General features: G+C 41.5%; 1 pseudogene; it reads right to left on the bottom strand.

Moving 5' to 3' along the window:
- Nucleotides 1-7,957: 7,957 nt before the first annotated feature.
- Nucleotides 7,958-9,903, bottom strand: LOC118846191 (annotated as a pseudogene).
- Between the last annotated feature and the right edge of the window lie 1,472 nt (nucleotides 9,904-11,375).

Genomic DNA, 11,375 nt, shown 5'->3' with positions numbered 1-11,375 from the left:
AATTTACCGTTTCACATAATGGTGGTATTGGAGAAGAAGAGTTTGCAAATATGAAGAGAAAGGGTGAGGTGAAGAGGCATCAAATGAATTTAGTTCTTATCTAAGCTGGCCAAAAGATAGTTGAAAACTTCATATCCAACCCCAATAGAGTTTGGTGTAGGGAATGCATAAAAAACAAACAAATAGGAAAATAGGTTGGAATGGGTAGAGAGGGAGGACGTAGAAAGGAATACATTTGCTCTTTTTTGTTTAAGTTCTGCATTTAAAAATACAAGAAGTGAATGAAGGAAAAATAAGAGGGTTGGGTTTGGGGATTTTAAGTAATGAGTTCTGTTCTGGATATATTGATTTTGAGATGTCTCTAGAACATTCAGTTTGACTATCCAATAGGCAGTTGGTAAATGAAAATGCAGCTTTGGAGAGAGACTGGAGATAAATATGTGAATGTTTGAGTCATCTACATGATGATGACAAAACCCAGGGAAGCTGATAAATTCAGAGAGTTTAGCAAAAGAAAAGAATTGGGCCTCAGACTGGATTGGTTATCAGACAGGTACTGAATGATGAGCTAGCAAAGGAGACTGAAGGGTTGTCAGAGCCTAATGGTTGCTTGTTTGCTTTGAGGGGGTTTTGTGTGTCAATTTTTTTGGGGGGGAGGGTGGTTAGACCTTTGATTTCATCAGTTTAGGGAGCTCCTAGTGAGATTTCCTCTACCATTACCCAAAGATGAGTAACTCCTGTAACTTACAGACTTAGAGAACTATCTGAGGGTCTGAGAGTTTAAGTGTGTTGGATTAAGCTAGGTTAGGTTCGGATTCAGATTGGGGCTGGCAATAAGGCACACTCTCAAAGAATAAGGTTTTTATTGAAAGCCAGGGAAAATACTGTATCAAACCCACACCCACAATAATCAACAATTCCTAACCAAGACGACAGATTCATCACCTCTCGGGGGAACTCCAGCACTTGGTCCTCTCAGAGCTGAGGGGGGTCCTGGTTTACACAGCCCAGCTCAATCAAGGCCCGAGAGGGAAAATAATCCCAGGCAAAGCGTCCTCCCCATGGGTGAGACCCCATGTGTTTGTTACATGTGGAGACTTTTATAAGGGGCTGAACAAAGAAAGTGTTTTCTGCCAGAGAGGGGAGACTCACTGCCCTTGGGAGGGGAAGATTTTGTCAATCATTTTGTTTTTGAGAACTGGCTAGGTCTTCAAGAAGCAGTTTCAGAATTTCCTGTCCTTTGTTCAAGACCTATCTGTCTCCTAGTGGTAGTGTATTCCACTCTTTATTTGGGCCTATAAGCCAGAGAGGAATGTCTGAGAGGTTCATTCTTACTGAAGGTTTATCAGTTGGACAGGAATGTCTGATTCTTTCTTCCAAGCCAGAAAGTCTAAAAGGTCTTTGCAAGAAAGAAAGGGGGAAAGGAATGTCTGATATTCCAAACCAGAGAGTCTTGTGGCGGGGAGGGGGGGGCGGGAAGGAAGAAAAGCTGGGTTTACACTATAATATGGAGGATCTTCTATAATGATTTTTCATTCAAAGTGACTTGCATTGGAGTTGTATACTAAGTATGTGTCAGAGGCAGGATTTGAACCTAGGTTCTGACTGTGAGGACTCCTCTTTATCCACTACTTCATACAGCTCTGTTGCTAATGTTGTCCTCCAATAGTAATGTTCTAGCTATAACAATTTGGAAATCCAAATAGGCTGTCTGTATTTGTAATAACTTAGTAGCAAAATCCTGTGAATGTGACTCTGCTGCACTTGGCAACAAGATGTATCATTAGCCATCCATTATTCTCAAGTATATCAGTAAGACCAGATTCATGACCTCGGGGATGACCGTGAACATGCATGTATGGTTCGGAATCGTGAAGTATAAGAAATTCTTTAAGTAGAAGGCAGAGGAAGTATAGCATTTATTTAGACACAAGAGAATCCAATCCCGGGACCAGTAATTTCAGTTCCATACTGTAGGAATTATATTCCCAAACCAGTAAGCCCACCTTAATGTAGCAACAAGGAAATTATAACAAAGTATTATAGCAAGGAGCCAAGCCACCCTGCAACCTACCTCCCCCCTCCCCCCACCCCCTGCCCCAGGGCCTTCCTATAAACAATCACTCACAAAACCTAATTCTCTTCTCAGCACTCTCTCCTGCAGTTCTGCAGACTCCAAGTTCCTTGATCTCTGGAACTCTCTCTTGTTCTGCACTCTCCACTTTGCAGTCTGTCTCACTGCTGGCTCTCCCTCAATGTCCTCTCCATGTCTGCTTCTGAATCCTGCCACTTCCAGTTCCCTTGCTCCCAGTTCTGCTGCTTTCAGTTCTGGGCTCTCTTTTTATACAGTCCTAGCCAGCATCTGATTGACTAAAACTCAGTGCACATACCATTGGCTCTGCTCTTAGCAACTTCCCTTAGGGCCCTGATGGCTTCAAGCCCACATCAGCTTAACTAGCAAAAAGGTGTGGGCCTGGGGCCTCACATGTAATTAGTGACAGGGTGTGGGCCTGTCTCTAATCAGGCCTCCCTTTGTTGGCCCCACCTGAGGCCTATTCAGTGGATGGGAAAGATCTTTCACTTACTGATTGACCTTACACCAAGACTGCCTATGTGTAAGGTATGTTAATAGACCTTTGGTGAGGAGGAAGAGGAGGATCTTGAAAACATGGAACCATCTGAAATGTCTTTTGCAGTTCAAGAACCTGCTAGTAGTTCTTCATCCTTTGAAACTCTTAAAGATACCGATGCTGTTAATTCTCCAAATAAAAGTGACATCAAATCCCTTCTGAAAATTGCTAGAATGACATGGTCCTCCAGCAAAAGAGATCAATTAGCCAAGATGTTAAAAATGACAAATGACACTGAACTGAAAGAAGGTACAAGGAGCACAAACCAAACAGCTTCTAAAGAGTATGTTAAAATAGACAACATATAAGAAAGAGGTAATATCCTGAACAAGGGTTTTTTGTTCAGACTATTTTTCTCCCAAACAATTACATCACAACTGGTTCCCCGAATGACAAATGTCAGCAAAACAAATTTGCTCAACAAACAACAGCTTTTTTTTTCTTTTTAATTATTTTTTTCCACTCAGCAAAAATCCACCTTTTTCCCCTCCAACTCAATTGAGAAAAAAAAAAAAAACCAAACCAAAACCCTTGATACAAACACATATAGTCAAGGTATGTTTTAACAAAAAAGTCTCATGGTGCACTCTGACTACATCACATCACCTTTTTATTAGGAACTGGGTAGCACATTTCATCATTAATTCTCTGGAATGATGGTTGGCTATGATGTTGTAAAAGTTACTAAGTGTTTTACAATATCATAAATGCCAACGATGTTGTATTGACCTATAAATTGTTCTCCTGGATCTGCTTTTTCACTCTATAGTTCTTACAAGTCTTCCCAGGTTTCTCTGAAATCATCCCCTTCATCATTTCTTACAGCACAAATAGTAGTATTCTATCACATTTACATACCATAACTTGCTCTCTACCATTCCCCAACTGATGGGCACCCCCTTAGATTCCCATTATTTGCCACTGCAAAAAGCTCTGCTTAATTGCCTTTAATCCACCCTCAATTTTTGACCTAGAACTAGATAGCTGCCAACTGGTACCAGTTCCATACCCTATACAAGGCCAGAGCCCTCTATACTGGATCTGGAACATCTTTTGATCCTGGTGCACAGCCTCTCTCTGCATTAGAATGTTCCATGCAGCCCATTCTTGGCTGGACCCTGTCCCTGGTGTTTACAGACCTCTCTATTTCATAATGCTGACTTGGGCTGGAAAAATGACTCACTATGATTTTTTTTCTTGTATTTCCTCCTCAGGATTCAATCTGGTATATTTTCTAGATTGGTTTGGAGGAGTTTTGGGGTCTGGGAAGGAGCTTGCTATACTTCTTCCTGCTATTTTGCCATCTTGGCTCTGCTAATTGCGTGACATCAGTTTTCCCATTTTTCTGTGGAACTGCTGATGTGCCTGGGACTGAATAGATGATGTCATCACAGATGTGTTCTATGAATGCTGAAGCCATCTGCCTTTTGCATTTTTTAAAAAAAATCTATATTTATTTGCTCATAAAAATGATTTTTCTTTTTAGGGTTCTTTTCTAATCCAATCTGTGTCATGGGAGAAAATTTCATAATTCTTGGTACAAAGAATCTATTCATTTGAAATTGCAGTAGTTTAAAAAAGGGGAGCAGAAGAACCAGACAGATTCAGGAGACCTAAGTTTTAGTTTTGTCGCTTCTACTAACTAGCTGTGCAAACTTGAAAAAGATTGTTTAACTCCTGTGGGCTTCAGTTTCCTCGTCTATAAAATGATGGTTGGATTGAGATCTCTTGTTCCCCTTATTCAACACTTTTTCCTGTACAATAACATTAACATACCACAGTCTGTTTAGCCATTTCCCGATGGATGGGCATGCTCTTTGTCTCTCAATCTTTGCTTCTACAAAAGATACGGCTATGAGTCTCTTGGTATATACTGGACCTTTGTTTCTGTCTTTGATCTCTTTGGGAAATATGCCCATAGTTGCATCGCTGACTGGGTCAGAGTGTATGAACACTTTTGTAACTCTCCTTGCATAATTCCAAATTGTTGGAGGTAATGAACTAATTCATAGCTCTACCAATAGTGGATTAATGTATTCCTTCCCTCATTCCCTCCCTCCAACATTCACTGTTACTGTTTTTGTTATCTTTGCCAGTTTGCATGGTGTGAGGTAATATTTCAGTTGTTTTAATTTGCATTTCTCTTATTAGTGGTCTGGAACAAGTTTTTATAAAACATTTGTGCAATTTTCAATGTTTCTATTAAGGAGATTTTATAATTTTCATTGGTAGTGAAGATTTACAACGTGCTTTCCTCATTATACCCCTATGAGGTAGATAGTATAAATACCATTCCCATTTTATAGATGAGAAGACAAAGAAGTAACTCGTCATGGTCGCAAAGCTAGTAAATGGCAGAGCTTAAATTTAAACCCATTTTCACTGCTGCTGCTGATTGGATGAATCTTCCCTCACACCCCAACTTAACAAGGACTCTCAGGCCATCCGTCTCTTCATTTCTCCCAGAATGGTTTCCCTCAGGTGCCCTGTCTTTGCAAAGTATCTTCTTCCCTCTCCCCTTTTCAGCTTCCTTTAAATGTTGTCTTTGTTGAAGGCAGGGACTGTCTTCTTTTTTGCGTTCGTATTCTTAGCATAGTGCCTTACAGACAGCAACAGTTTAATAACTGGTTTTTGTTTTTGTTTTTTGCATGTCATTGGTTTTTCTTGATCAGTTTAAGGGGTTCTGACTACGTAAACCATACACTTGTTTCCTGATTTTTTCCCAATCTGGCTCAGCCTTTGATCCTCCAGATTTCTTCTCTGCCTCAGTCCCAGGGACCTTCTTACACTGGCAACTCCAACATTACTACAGCCTCCTCCCCTGATTGGTGAATTCATCCCTGAAACCTCCATTTGAGGAAGTACCTACTCATCTCAGTCCCTGACTCCCCTACCCCAATCCCATTATGTGTTGCCTCCCCTCATTATAAGATTGAGGACAGGGGTCATTCATTCCTTTTGCTTATACTTGGATTCTGAGAACTTAGCACAGTGCCTGTTATGAGTCTCCTGAGTAGGATGGTGAAGCCCTGTCATGGAATCTGGATCTCGGCCTTTCTGTGAGTTGAATGAAATGAATGGGGGTGGGGACTTTTCAGCATGGCTCAGGGCTTCTGATTGTCAGCTAGGCCTAAGTTTCGAATCACCTGACCCACAGGAATCCGAAACTTAGAGCAGCCTGAACCCTCGCCATGGCCACCTCTCCCCCCACCCCCCACCCCAGCATGAGCCTTGCCAAATAAGGATAAAAGTGTTTTTAAGAGTTTGGCATTGGCTACATTGTACCTGGGGTAGTAGATTTCTGCATTTAGATTTTAAGCCTGAACTCCACCAATGAGAGTAAAAGGCCAGTGGTGGGGTGGGGGTTGTTCGTGTTAAGGTATAAAGCTGAAGTTCTGTCCTCTGGGCACTGCCTCTCCCTACCGATTGTTTATAGGTTTAGAGATGGCCCTTTCCCGGATCCTAATAAAATTCATTTCTACTTTCTACTGAGAAGCCTCTGAGTTTAATTTTGGGTGAAGTTGCTGTCCCATACACTCCTATCAGCTGAATGGATGGATCCTTGAGCATTTAACATGTACAGGTTTAGGCTGTGTATTATTACTTGCTCGTTAATGAAGAGGAAAGAACTTGCATGAATATTTTTCGCAACATACTCTCACCTTTTTATGTTGTTGAGTCGTTTTTCAATCATGATCCCATCTGGGGTTTTCTTGACATGGATACTGCAGCTCATTTTACAGATGAGGAACTGAGACAAACAGGGTTGAATGACTCGCCCAGGGTCACATAGCTAGTAATTGTCTGAACTCTGGATTTGAACTCAGGAAGAGGAGTCTTCCTGACTCCAGGCCCAGCATTCTATCTACTGTGTCACTCGGCTGCCTATCACCTTTTTATACCATTTGCAGTTACGTTAACTACAGTTTCAAGAGGGTCTTTTGAGAACACATTGTGGCATTCCTTTCTCCCGTAGCAAAAATTAGTGTTGTTCCATGATATACCTACCAATTCACTCTTTGTAGAGCTAGTAAACTTTTTATATTATTCATAGGCTAATTATGATGAGATTCAAATAGACTGGTCAATGAGAAGCCTATTATCTCAAGCCGCATAAGCCACTTTAGGAGTCAATGAGATTCAAGTAGGCTAGTCAGAGAAATACTGAAACTAACTGGGGCCCCTCCACCCTTCCCCTCTGTCCAGGGCTGAACAATGGAATAATGATTTGCCTAGATAATACCTGAAACTCTGAACTACCCACCACCTTGCCTTCATGTCTCTAGTTACCTCATCTCCCCTGCCCATGGTAGGTTTTCCTTTACAAGAATCCCTAGCTTCTCCTGGCTAGTGGGTGTCCCCATTTAGGGGGTGTCCCCCTTAAGAGGGCATCTCCCTTTGGGGGGGCCTTCTCCCTTGGGAAGGGGGCTGCTATCCCTCCCTCCCTTAAGCTAGGGTTTTCCTTAAGCTGTGCCTCCCTTAAGGGGTAGAGTGGTGTGCTTGGTGTGCTGTGTGAATAACATAAGCAAACAAATAAATAAATGCCTCTACTTGATTTGGAGATAGCCTGAGCAAATTCGTTTGAGAGGACCCCTCCAACACATACATCTGGCATCTCAAAATTTCATTTTGTGGTTCCCCTGAACCTCAACAATTATTTGGGGCTAACCCTTTCTTCCTGTAAGGCACTATTCTGGGCACTGGGAATACAAAGACAAAAAAAAAGAAACAATTCCTGATCTCAAAGAACTTTCTTTTTTAAAAGAAAATATTAGTAGTATTTTAGTTTTTCTAATTACCATGTAAAGATAGTTTTCACCACCCATTTTTGTAAAATTTTGAGTTCCAAACTTTTCTCCCTCCCTCGTTTCCCTCTCTCCACCCCAAGACAGCAAGCAATTTGCTATGTTGTACATATACGATCATGTTAATCATATTTCCACATTAGTCATGTTGTGAAAGAAGAATCATAACTTAAGGGAAAAACCATGAAAAACAAAAAACAAAAAAGAAAGTGAAAATAGTATATATCAATCTGCATTCCGATTCCATAGTTCTTTGTCTGGATGTGGTTAGCATGAAAGTTTACATTCTTTTTGTTGTTGCCAATTTTAAATAGATTTTATTCTCCAGGACAAGAATTGCATTTCCACTTGTTTACAGTACTGATAAAGTGCCATGTTGTTCACTTCTTTCCCTCTGCACACATTCAAGTATTCAGAATGCCCAGATTTACATGGTAGCTTAAATGCTACTTTTAAACTGCTACTGCCTTGGCTACGAATTTGAGTCCTTAAATTTTTGGAAAGCTTCTTGGAGTGCTCTTTCTTCTGGTGTGTTTAGTCTACCTCTTCAATGGTGGGTCCAGAAGAAGCACCTCCAGATGGGGCTGCTCCACTCCCTGGGAACCCACCAGGCGTGCCTCCTGGCATGCCCCCTGCACTCTGGTACAGCTTAGTGATGATGGGGTTGCAGACCTTCTCCAATTCTTTCTGCTGATGCTCCCATTCTTTCTCAGCAGTCTGGTTCTTACCCAGCCAGTTGATTATTTCTTTACATTTGTCAAGGATCTTCTGTTTGCCTTCATCACCAATCTTGCCTTGTAGTTTTTCATCCTCTACAGTAGCCTTCATGTTGAAAGCATAAGATTCCAGAGAATTCTTGGAAGACACTTTGTCTCTCTGCTTCTCCACCTCAGCCTTGTATTTCTCAGCCTCCTGGACCATACGCTCAATGTCTTCTTTGCTCAGACGTCCTTTGTCATTGGTGATGGTGATCTTGTTCTCCTTGCCTGTGCTGTTATCCACAGCAGAAGCATTGAGGGTGCTGTTTGCATCAAAGTCAAACGTTACTTCAATCTGAGGAACACCCCTGGGTGCTGGGGGAATTCCTGTGAGCTCAAATTTGCCAAGCAGGTTGTTTTTGTCATTGCTCTCTCACCTTCATAAACCTGAATAAGCACACCAGGCTGGTTGTCTGAATAGGTGGTAATGGTCCGTCTGCTTGGTGGGGATGGTGGGATTACATTTGATCGAAACGGTCATAACTCCACCAGCAGTTTCAATTCCAAGGGAAAGAGGAGTGACGTCCAACAGTAGCAAATCCTGCACCTTTCCAGTTTTATCTCCAAACAAAATGGCAGCCTAGACAGCTGCACCATAAGCAACAGCCTCATCAGGATTGATACTCTTGTTGAGCTCCTTGCCATTGAAGAAATCTTGCAGAAGCTTCTGGATTTTGGGGATTCGAGTAGAGCCACCCACCAGGACGATGTCATGAATCTGAGATTTATCTAGCTTGGCATCTCTTAAGGCCTTTTCCACAGGGTCCAATGTGCCATGGAAGAGATCAGCATTCAGCTCTTCGAAACGGGCTCGGGTGATTGATACATAGAAGACGATACCTTCGTAGAGGGAGTCAGTCTCAATACTGGCCTCGGTACTGGAAGAGAGGGTACGCTTTGCATGTTCACAAGTGGTGCGAAGATGGCGAGTGGCCCTCTTGTTCTCACTGATGCCCTTCTTGTGTTTTCACTTGAACTCGGCAATGAAATGGCTGACCATTCTGTTGTCAAAGTCCTCCCCACCCAAGTGGGTGTCCCCAGCTGTGGACTTGACCTCAAAGATGCCATGTTCAATGGTAAGAATGGAGACATCGAAAGTACCACCCCCAAGTTCAAAGATGAACACATTTCTCTCAGCACCAACCTTTTTGTCCAAGCCATAAGCAATAGCAGCAGCAATTAGCTCGTTGATCATTTGGAGCACATTGAGACCAGCGATGGTTCCAGCATCTTTGGTGGCCTGACATTGGGAGTCATTGAAATAGGCTGGTACTGTGACCATGGCATTTGTGACAGTCTTCCCAAGGTAAAGCTTCAGCAATTTCTTTCATCTTGGTCATGACCATAGAAGATACTTCTTCTGGGTAGAAACTTTTGGTCTCCCCTTTGTACTCCACTTGGACCTTAGACCTGCCTGCGTCATTTACTACCATAAAAGACCAATGCTTCATGTCTGACTGTACAACTGCATCATCAAATCTGAGACCAATCAGACGTTTGGCATCAAAAACTGCGTTTGGTGGGGTTCATTGCAACTTGATTCTTTGCAGCATCACTGATTAAACGTTCTGTGTCGGTGAAGGTGACTTAGCATGGGGTGGTCCTGTTTCCTTGATTGTTAGCGATGATCTCCACTTTCTCATGTTGGAAGGCTCCCACACAGGAGTAAATGGTGCCAAGATCAATGCCAACTGCGGGTCCCTTCGACATAGTTGCTGAGAAGTCGGGGGGTTGTAGCTGACCACTGTGGAGGAAGAAGGGCTGCTGCTGCGCTGTGTAGCGAAAGCTTACATCCTTAACAACTTGTCAGTTATATCTAACATTTTCCCCCTTCTACCACTAACTTCTTACCTTGTCTTATTTGTTTTTTTAAATTTAACTTACCTTGTCTGGTAAGTAAGGTGCCTGCCCCACCTTTTAATGATTTTTATTTTTTACTTAAGTTTAGTTATTAATGAACAAAACATGAGGGAAAAGAGAAAATAAATTAATTCATTTTGCTATTCCTTGGAAGATCTGGTAGATTGAATGTGTAAAATGCTGAAATAATTGACTATGGGCTATGAAGTATTTTCTATGAGACAGGCACACCACCTTTACCCTATAGGGATTAGTATTGATTATAAAGTAATGATTGCAGCAAGTTAGATGAACTCAAAAATTTGGTGGATTTTTATTTTAAGGATGAATGTATATCTTAAAACAGATGAATAAAACAAATTAACCAGCATTTTTCTGCAACCATTTAGAACACATAGTTTTGTGACTTTTTGTAATATCTTGGCTTTGCCAGAATGATGTTGGCTCTTTGTATTATTTGTTTGGCTCAGATATATTTACCATGCAAAGTAGCTGTAGGTTGACTAGCTTCTACAGAAGCCTTTGTAGGCTTGGGGAAATCAATCTGTGTAAGCTATTGGTAGCAGAAGGAGAGTGGTGAAAGGAAAAGGACTTGAGGTGCATAATTAAGAGGAGAAAATTGTGAAGGGATTTGGAGAAAGTTAGAATTGTGAAGAAAGCTAGAAATTAAATGAAGAATAGAAATTTGAGAGAATATGAAAAAAATTGAATGAAAATGATGTGAAGGAAGAGAAAAACTGAGGAAGAAAGACTTTGAGGAAGAGAATTCAAAGAGGGTGAGGTAGTTGGTAAGACAAGGTAAATAAAAAAATAGGTAAGACAAGGTAGGAGAATAATGGGAGAAGGGAAAGGATATAAGGTATGGCTGACAATATGGTGGTGGTTATCCTTCATTCTCAAAGAGGATCAAAATGATATCACTATTCTAGAGTCAAGTTTCAATGTGTCTGATTGTGGCTGATAAGACCAACGTGAGCTCAGAATGCTCTACCACAGGTCAGGCACAAATGTGTGAATATTTGGGGTGGATTCTCTGAATTTGCACATCCCCTGTCTCCTTTGAGCTGTTTCAATTCTGCTTTGCTCATAGAGCACAGCACTTTCGTTGATGTGGGCATGCCATGCTGAGTGGACTTGTGTCATGTCACACAATCAATTCTAAAATTTTTAAGAGAGACCTTGAGAGTACCCTTGTATTACTTCTTCTGACCACTATGTGAATGCTTGCCCTGTCTGAGTTCTCCATAAAATAGTCTTTTTGGCAAGTGTACATTTTGCATTCAAACAATGCGGCCAAGCCTTCGGAATTGCTCTCTCTGAAG

Source organism: Trichosurus vulpecula, chromosome 4, assembly GCF_011100635.1.
Source record: "Trichosurus vulpecula isolate mTriVul1 chromosome 4, mTriVul1.pri, whole genome shotgun sequence".
Taxonomy (NCBI): Eukaryota; Metazoa; Chordata; class Mammalia; order Diprotodontia; family Phalangeridae; genus Trichosurus; species Trichosurus vulpecula.
This window is presented reverse-complemented; position numbering and strand designations above follow the sequence as displayed.